At 33.4% G+C, this 10,262-nt stretch overlaps 1 pseudogene; it reads right to left on the reverse strand.

Annotated features, from left to right (window-relative positions):
* Window positions 1-797: 797 nt before the first annotated feature.
* Window positions 798-9,917, reverse strand: LOC123722889 (annotated as a pseudogene).
* Window positions 9,918-10,262: the final 345 nt, after the last annotated feature.

The raw sequence follows: 10,262 nt of genomic DNA on the forward strand, positions 1-10,262 counted from the left end.
TTTAAAAATGACTTAAGGCCGGTGAATATATTTGCTCATAATAAGTTTGAAATAATAGGTATTAAACGAGAATATCAATGAAGCTATATTAAAAGAAATTTTTTGTAAGGTTCCGTTAAAATTAATAATTGAAATATCATAGTATAATGAAGTTGTTTGTCTACTTGCACATTTACATAAGTACTTGCATATATATAATACAAACAATACAAATACATATACATATATATTATATTACACTTCAGACAATCAAGTTCAAAATAACAAGGACCCCAACGGACAGAATTGCAACAAAAACATAAACTATGATAGCACAACAGTAAGATTAAAGTCAAAACTACAATCTTTATAAAATCAGTAGAATATAAATTAAAAAAGAAAAGCCGATAAAGTATGGATTTAAATAACCCGTATGTACACACATTATTTAATAGTATTATGTGATAACTACAAAAATATTTTACCATAATACCACAATAGTAAAGACTATAGCATCTTCGTAAATTAAGAAACAACCTTGTATTGATATGAAAATAAGAAAAGAGCGAACAATACAGAAGTATGACTGGATCATTGAGACACTGGCTGTTTAATAATGTTTGTATAAAATTGTAATACAATATATCGTAGTAAATAGAATGATGTTTTACTACTATCCAACATGAACAAAATATTTGTAATAATAGTAAAATAAGAAAATAAAAGTATAGAAAAAAAAATGTAAACGAGAACGGACTAAAAGTTATTGTGGGTAAGTCTGCGGCACGCAAGCTATTTAATTTTAACAAATGGTAATTGAAAAGGTGATTTAAATAGTACTTTAGAAAAAATAACTCTATTATAAGCGATATGCAATCTAAGTGTTTGAATATTATTAAATTATAGCAAAAAATATTGAATGGAGTGTAATAACCGCACTCGATTTGACTTGTGATAAAATCCAAGTTAGTATATTTGTAATGAAAATGAAGTAATACATAATAGATATAAAGTATACAGATAGAATTTATTCTAGCGTTGCGTGTAGCCCAACCAACCATTAAACAAAAATTTTATTTATATCTTGTTCAGTACGAATACGCTCAACAGCCTTACCGTCATCCTTCCTTGTAAATACCAGTCCACCTTTCGTCCACACTTACTTCCATTGTACACGGGAAGCCGCTTCTCGCGCCTTACCAAACAGCTGCCGGTTGTTCCGGGTGAGGCGTTCATTGACGTAAACCTTCCTCGACGCCCCAGGCAGGTTCATGTCGGACGTGGAGAGGCCGCGACGGACACGCGCTGCGCGTAGCATGGCGTCGCGCTGAGCGCGACGCGCCAGTCGCACGACCAACGGTCGCGGTTGCTGCGGCGCACCCTCCCCGTCGCTGCGGTTGCGCCGCACGGCGCCCCGTCGTTCCGCGTGCACGATATCACGCTCCTCCAGCGTCAGCCCCAACTTTACGGCCACAACGCTGGCAAGATGGAGTGCGTTCTCGCTTCTCTCCTCTGGCAGTCCCGCTATTTCCACGTCATTTAGCAACAACTCTTGATCACGTTCGTCTAGTTGTACTTTCAGGTCCGCTATCATATTTTCAAGGTGGACGTTGTCGGATGATTTTGTGTCGATTTTTTTCTCGACTTCGATAACTCTTTGTTCGACTAAAGTTATCCGGCTGCAGCATGCCTGCAAATCTGCCTTAAATTGCTGTATCTCACTTCTTGTATCCTTGAGGTCGCTTCTAAGTCCCTTCACCTCTTGGATGAGTTCGTAAAGCATACGGGTATGATCAGGCTCACCCTTACCAGGGGCCATTGTGTCGTCACCAGGGCTTGAACTTTCTGACGAGACGTTGTCAGCAGGCTTAGCTTTGCAGCCCTGGCACGTAAACCTTATTGGGCTAGGCCCAACAGGCACTGCGCAGCAGGCGCGGTGGTAAGTGTAGGACCATAGGGTCCCTAAAGATGATTAAGGACAGACACTGGCTCACCACTACCACACTGGAGCGCAGGCGCACGTCCGCTTCGTACCGCGTTCGTCACTCAACTACCCAGAGACAGCTGTCCCCTCCAGTGTGGTACATGAGACAGTGAATTGTATCTATTCCATAGACACAAACACTACATCCCTTCCTTGTTAACAAGTTTTATTTTATTATTATTTTCAACTCAATCAACATCTTATATATATTTTTTACTGTAATTATAAATTAATAATTTCCAACCAGATTGTTTCATTCATTAATGTTTGATGTATCTTCATTTAAATTTCCATTACATTTCCATTCCCCTTCCACTCTTTTTAGATGTGTAACGTTCATTCTTAGTATTTGTCCAGTTTCTTCATTCCTTACCGTGACATGTAGTTTTTCCGACTACATGAGGCGTAGAGATAAATGTACTTGCAAGTTTGTTTGTCCTATCTAATTCTTTAACATAAATTTCGAGTCCTCTGGGGCAACCTCAATTCCAATTGAATGGAATTCTCTGTAGTCAGCAATAGAAGTGTTCCAATTTAATGGTAACCGAAGTGTTTACAATTTAATGGTAACCTAAGTGTTTCCAATTTAATGGTAACCGAAGTGTTTCCAATTTAATGGTAACCGAAGTGTTTCCAATTTAATGGTAACCGAAGTGTTTCCAATTTAATGGTAACCGAAGTGTTTCCAATTTAATGGTAACCGAAGTGTTTCCAATTTAATGGTAACCTAACTGTTTCCAATTTAATGGTAATCTAAGTGTTTCCAATTTAATGGTAACCTAAGTGTTTCCAATTTAATGGTAACCTAACTGTTTCCAATTTAATGGTAACCTAACTGTTTCCAATTAAATGGTAATCTAAGTGTTTCCAATTTAATGGTAATCTAAGTGTTTCCAATTTAATGGTAATCTAAGTGTTTCCAATTTAATGGTTACCTAACTGTTTCCAATTTAATGGTAATCTAAGTGTTTCCAATTAAATGGTAATCTAAGTGTTTCCAATTTAATGGTAATCTAAGTGTTTCCAATTTAATGGTAATCTAAGTGTTTCCAATTTAATGGTAACCTAACTGTTTCCAATTTAATGGTAATCTAAGTGTTTCCAATTTAATGGTAACCTAACTGTTTCCAATTAAATGGTAATCTAAGTGTTTCCAATTTAATGGTTACCTAACTGTTTCCAATTTAATAGTAATCTAAGTGTTTCCAATTTAATGGTAACCTAAGTGTTTCCAATTTAATGGTAACCTAACTGTTTCCAATTTAATGGTAACCTAACTGTTTCCAATTTAATGGTAATCTAAGTGTTTCCAATTAAATGGTAATCTAAGTGTTTCCAATTTAATGGTAATCTAAGTGTTTCCAATTTAATGGTAATCTAAGTGTTTCCAATTTAATGGTAACCTAACTGTTTCCAATTAAATGGTAATCTAAGTGTTTCTAATTTAATAGTAACCTAACTGTTTCCAATTTAATGGTAACCTAAGTGTTTCCAATTTAATGGTAACCTAAGTGTTTCCAATTTAATGGTAACCTCAATTCCAATTGAATGGAATTCTCTGTGTTCATTGACACTGTATTAATCCAATTTAATGTATTCACATCTACTGAAAATCATTACCACCAATTTAATTTTTTGATTACCGAACTCCAACTAATGAACTTTATAACAAACAAAATTACTTAATGTCACTCAAATGTTTAAATTTAGGACTTGTACTCTCATAATGAACATAACAAATAAAAACATTAAGTCTAACATTAAACTCGAAAAAAGAGATAACAAACATAACTGACGTAACAAACACAAATTAAATCTATTACTCCGCGAACTATCTATGGAATAAAACTATTTCGTTCGAAGGCGTTCAAATGTTTAACAACTGTCAGACGAGATAAAGAATTGTAATAGTATTAATGTTTTCAAAAATAAACTTAAATCATATATCATCGCTGAACTGTAATAATCTCTCAATATTTTCTACATATATAACTTTGTCATTTCTGTCAAGTTAGATTCTCTTCTATAGTTGTGTTAAGGTTTATTTTGCTTTATATTGATCCTGTATTCTGTATCTATATTACGTATTAACCCGCAAGCCTGTATGATATACATATTTATTTTTCGGGTATATCAATAATTGTTCAGCATAGTTTAATAACATTTAAAAACTTCACAAAACATTTGTTTATAGCAAACGCTTTAAACTTACACCTTCCTTACAACGCACAGAAAAACTATAACTATTACTTTAAATAAGTGCAATTACTCATAACTATTTTTTTTTTAATAAAATTACGAGTACGGATTTACAGAAGTTGTTTACGCACGGCGGTACGGTTCCGAACATATCTACTCCTTTTTTTTTTAATGAGAAATAAAGATCTTTAAACCTAAACCTAATGGTAGTCATAAAAATTAATTAAATTAAAAGAAATTTACATCATCTGATTAAATGATGTACTCATCGAACAACGTCATCAGAAGTCATGTCGTCATAACAAGAACAATGTTTACATTTCCGTGCATGTGACTGTACAACCAACTTAATGGATATCTGCAATAATTAACAACTGATATAGGAGAACGGTAGGTCTTGTTTCTAACAACATTTTACGTATAATTTAGATATATTTTGTAGTACAGAAAATACAAAACAAAACAACAAAAGTGTGAGTCATTGTCACTATCAGTGGCTGCAATGAACTCCCCTTGAAGATATACTATGATCGCCATGAATAGTACGAAGAAAAGTATATAGATTAACCTTAAATTAAGTTGAAATCTAAATTTTTTTCATTATTTTGCATAATAATATGCATTATTATGCATAAATTTCATATAAAACAAACGGCCATGCCAATAAAGTATTTACTACTTAATCACGATAATTATGTGTTAATCAAATGTACACTTAGCTAATCCATTTCCTTTTCTTTTTTTGAATTGCAGTTGTTTCTTTACTAAGTATCAATGTTATCATAAGTCATAAGATCATTGGTTTAAGTATGTATCAATTCACTAATCACTCAGCGTTCCGGCCGACGCCATGATGTATTATCAAGCCGGCGTATCAACAACACTCAAGCTTAATGTCAAAATTAAGTATTGAATTAAATAATTGAAAAATGTTGTATGTCGAAACTAACCCGAATAATAATAATAATAATATCATGTAGCATCGAATCTTATCCCAATTCTTTCATTTAAAGAAAAGTTCTAAAGGGGTCTTTCCTGTTACTGAGTGAGGAGTACAGTTATACATCATAAAATACTAATATAATGTTTCTCTTATATTCGTGTTTCTTTTTTCGCTTGCACTTATTCTAAGGCACTTTAAGATATCTTTATTTTGAAGCTCAACTTCCCCATTCATTTGCGGCCAATATGGAACAGTACTAAAAGTTTAATGTTGCAATCTTCACAAAAAGTTTTAAACTCTTCATTTACAAACTGCTGGCCATTATCTGCAGTGATTGAATGTGGATAGCCCAGTCGACTAAAGAGTTCCTTCAGGATGTTAATAATTTGTGAACCTGTTATGGTCCTGGTCACAGGTGGGCACAGATAAGCAAAAGTTAACTTCGTTAATCTTTAATTCGTTAAATAAAAATGTAACTTCGTTAATCGTTAAAGCCGTTAATTAATAAAAATTTAACGTAAGTTAAAGTTGACAGTTAAAGTTAATTTTTTTTTTATATTATAAGGGACAATCAGGCAAATGGCCATATGAATAATCTCCGAATCGCATGGACCGATTTTGTCGAGACTATCAATAGAACCTAGGCTATATTTTTTGCGCTTACGAAATCACGGGCGAACGCTAAACCTATCTATAGTTTAGTTATATTTTAAATTCAAATAAAACTTAGACGATTGGGCCGATGTACTACTGCCTGTACAATACACATGACAGCGTGCACTAGTTACACACACTTGTATACTACACTGACAATGATGGACAAATTATCTTTTCAGTCATTTTTTTTTTATCGACATTCCGACGTCACGGAATTAGAGTTAACTAAATTTAGACAACACAAATTTTCTATTAAACTGTGAGACCTGGTAATATTCAAAAGAAAATAATCAAAACTTTTGTGCAGTATTTACATGTATCTGTTACTATTTGCACCCGTATATTCATTTGCTCATGCTCCCACAATTGAACATTTAATTTTACGTATAATTTGGTAATATATATATATATTTTTTTTGCTAAGGACCCACGAACAGACTTTAGTATTAACTACTTTTTTATTTATTAACATAGGTTTATCAATAAAACTTCTTAACATCAGAGGGAACTTATTGTAACATTGATAAATAAACTATATAACCAATCCAGTGATACATCTCAACGCATCAAACTATACAACTGAGATGCCATCGATAACTTCTAGCATCTAATGATATATCGTCGGATCTAATGTTATATGTTAAATAAAGTTAAATTGCTCTCAGTGTACAGAGTGTACGTCACACGACCACGACATAACGAAAACAACCGATTGCGGGTGATGTCTTCTATCTTTCTTATCACCTATAAAATCGTTATAGTCAATTAGTAAGAATATGTTTTGACTTATTTTCAACGACATTCGATTTATTTTAAAACAATCTTTCAATATACGCAAAAATCATAATTACACTAACACAATTATTCTATCTCTTTCTTCATTTTTTCTCGTTTTAGCGTATACTTTTTTTGTTGTAAACAAACAAATTATCTTCGCTATTGTAATAATGTACCTCTCTTTTTAGCAGTCGTTGCAATATCAGCTGCTTCCTACTGAAAATGTTCGATTTAAATCTAAAATCTAAAATACCTTCAATTTAATGAAAGTTCTTTTGTTTTTACTAATACTTCTTATTTAAAAGAAGTCCGAGACACATTAAATTCAACCTAATGAATTTCATTTTGTACAATGTAATAAAATAGTTTAGAATATCTCTAATTTAATAGAAACCCAAATTATAAATGTATACTTTTCAATACTCCGAAGGTACCTTATTAGGTTTACCTATTTACGCATTCATATATCCAATTTAATGGATATCCAAAATAGATGAAGATATATCTCCAATTTAATGGAAATCCAGAGCACTACATATCTGTATTATCTATATGTATAAAAGAAAGTCGCATCAGTCACACCATTTACAACTCAAGAACGGCCGAATCGACCTGACTGAAAATTGGTGGGCAGGCAGCTCAGAACCAGGAAACGGACATAGGATTATTCTTACCCCGTTCTCTATCCCTTCATTCCGCGCGGACAAAGTCGCGGGTAAAAGCTAGTTTTAGTTAAAATGAGTTTTAGTCAAAATACGGCCTGTACCTGTCATTTTACGTGAAATACTTAGTTGCAGTTAATAGATAAAAGACCCATATTTCGTATGACACTGTCTTAGATCCTAGAACGGTTCGTTGAAGAAGATTCACAAATACCTTTGCCAGAAATATAATTATTTCTGAACAAAATAAATATGTCAGTTGATACTTATTGTAGCATTTGATGTGTCTCGTTACAGAGAATATTTGATGACCAAATAGTGAGTAGATTAATATAACAGATTTAAAACATCTTTACAAATAAATCAGGCCACCCGTTGACCCCGCCTTTTATTGACGTTCCTTACACTTATGAAGATTGATATTGTAAGTACTCGAAGGTATAATAATTTACAATAATTTCAATCGCTTTTTTTTACAATTAATTTTTTACAGTTAGCTGTAATAATTTGTAAATATTATTGACAATTAAAATTTTTGTGAACTAAACTTTAATAGACAAATATTCCTACTCATCATAATAAATAGATACGGCGGAAGTGATATCGCATGCTTGCAATAAATCATCATTACTATTTTACGCGTATACAACTTATAAAATCGGATAATACTGTAAACTAATGTTCCCCATATCATATTGTCATCTTTCTTCTATTATGAAATCTATAATAATTGTACTCTACTTTTAGGCATAAAATTAAATATCTTGATTGCAATGTTTTAATTTACACACAAGTATTTTATTACTTAGGGCGCAAAATACGGACATAGTTACCAATTTTCTATTTTGTGTTTTTTTTTTTTTTTTTTTTTCACCTCGTCGCCATTTGTAGGACCATAGGGTCCCTAAAGATGATTAAGGACAGACACTGGCTCACCACTACCACACTGGAGCGCAGGCGCACGTCCGCTTCGTACCGCGTTCGTCACTCAACTACCCAGAGACAGCTGTCCCCTCCAGTGTGGTACATGAGACAGTGAATTGTATCTATTCCATAGACACAAACACTACAGTAAGCATTTGAACATTTGGAACAGCGAATACAGTCCGCATTTGCCGCGTATTTGCCACACGAACGGCACTTTGGCATTGTAGTCAATAGATGGCGCCACTTATATTAAAACAAAATGTTTTAAGTTGTTGAAAATATAGTTGAATATTTTTATCCTTAAGCCACTAAGCCACTAAAATAATGGTTTTAGAAAACTTTAGAATGTAATCATTGGGTTTAATATCACTGTTGCCGAGCTCAAAATTATGCCGAAGTTATAAGGTATGACAAAAAAAACTTTCACACATATTACAAGCACATTCGTTGTTAACTTGGACGAATCGTGATTAGATAACAATACCACTTGTTTATACTACACTGTGCTTCACTCCGCGATATAGTTTAGGATGCAAAATACGACAAAAATATTTTTTTAAACGCAATAAAGTTTACAGTGACCCGCTGTCACTGACGTACGTGACGTCACCGTCATTAAGAGAATGAAAGCCTTTTCTGTTATAAAAACAAAGTACATCTGCAGCTGGACGAACTATGGCCACATGGGTGCAATCAATGGCACCAATTACACCAGGAAAATTAAACTTAGTATAAAATCTGTAAAATAATATTTGTAAGTAGTTGTATGTGCTCAAGGTAATAAAAATAAAATGATGGAAGTTATATATAGTAACCCCTACCCTTGCTTAATTTTAGTTGTTTGTGGGAATTGTATCCATTTATTTGAAATCTCATTCAGAGCTTTTGTCACCTCTCTGATACACCGACTTACACTTTTTTGATTCATATGTACCTCATTAGCAACACCTTTCTGATATGAACCCCTGGCATAAAAGTTCAATGCTGTCAGCACCTAAAATATAATAATTGTGTCAGTATAAGACTCAAAGTGACTAAAGTTAACATTAATCATATTAAATACATAATCACCTTTTAACACACATATATTAAAAAAAACATATATCATAAGAAATCAATTTACCTTAAGTTCCAGTGAAGTTGTTTTCGAACCTTTTAAACTGGTATTGTGCCTGAGCTCGTCACACAACGAGTGGAACTCTTCCTTATTCAGCCTGTAATGAGCTCTAAACTGCCACTCCGGAATTTTTTGGAGTAACCGTTCGCGATTCTTTAATCTTTGTAGAAGCATACGCTGCCGAGACATCTTTTTAGCTTCGGCATCTGCAGCTTCTAACATCAAGGCGGTCCACATGCGAGACATATCTATAATATGCCAAATCATAAATTGTTTACTTTATTCAACTAACAAATCATTTATAACATAATACCAAATTGATTTCTCACCTTAGAAGTTTTATTTAATATTTAATAATAGTTTAAGATATTTAACTAAAGTTGATTCGGTTGACTTCGCGGCAAAACGAGACACCTTTGTCGATCGTCTCAAAAACGAACGATCGTGTCGCTTTTAAAACGATTGGAAATGTCATTTCGTGTTACTGCCTAAGAATTTCAAAGGAATTGGTCGAAAAACGATAGACGATAGTCGACGCTTCGTCTTTCGTCTTTCGTGCGTGTTACTGCCTACGGTTTTAACGCGTGACGTCAGACGTCAGTCTCTCAACCAATCACAATCGAACGACAGTCGCTTTCGTTTCGTTTTTGTTTTTTACTGCCTAACCCCGCTGGGGCGTAAAATTATCGTACATGGATCGAAATTATCGTATTTTTTAGGATAATGTCTATTATAGATAAATTAATCATATAAATTGTAATATTGATATGCATGCAAGTACTTTATAGTTTATCTTTTTTAAACCACCGCTGTCAAATCAACAGAACACTGAAACCCAAATGTTTTACACGTGGTACAGACCTGAACTGATTCCCTTTCCACTTTAAGTTCAATAAACGCGCCAAACTTAAAATTCACTTAGACAAAATTTCACTGTTCTCATGCAAGTTGGGTATGAAACACGTCAAAATTTTATATTTATAAAGAAGAAATGGATATGAATGGGTGGTGAAATAA

The sequence above is a fragment of the Papilio machaon genome, chromosome W, assembly GCF_912999745.1.
Source record: "Papilio machaon chromosome W, ilPapMach1.1, whole genome shotgun sequence".
NCBI classification, from domain to species: Eukaryota; Metazoa; Arthropoda; class Insecta; order Lepidoptera; family Papilionidae; genus Papilio; species Papilio machaon.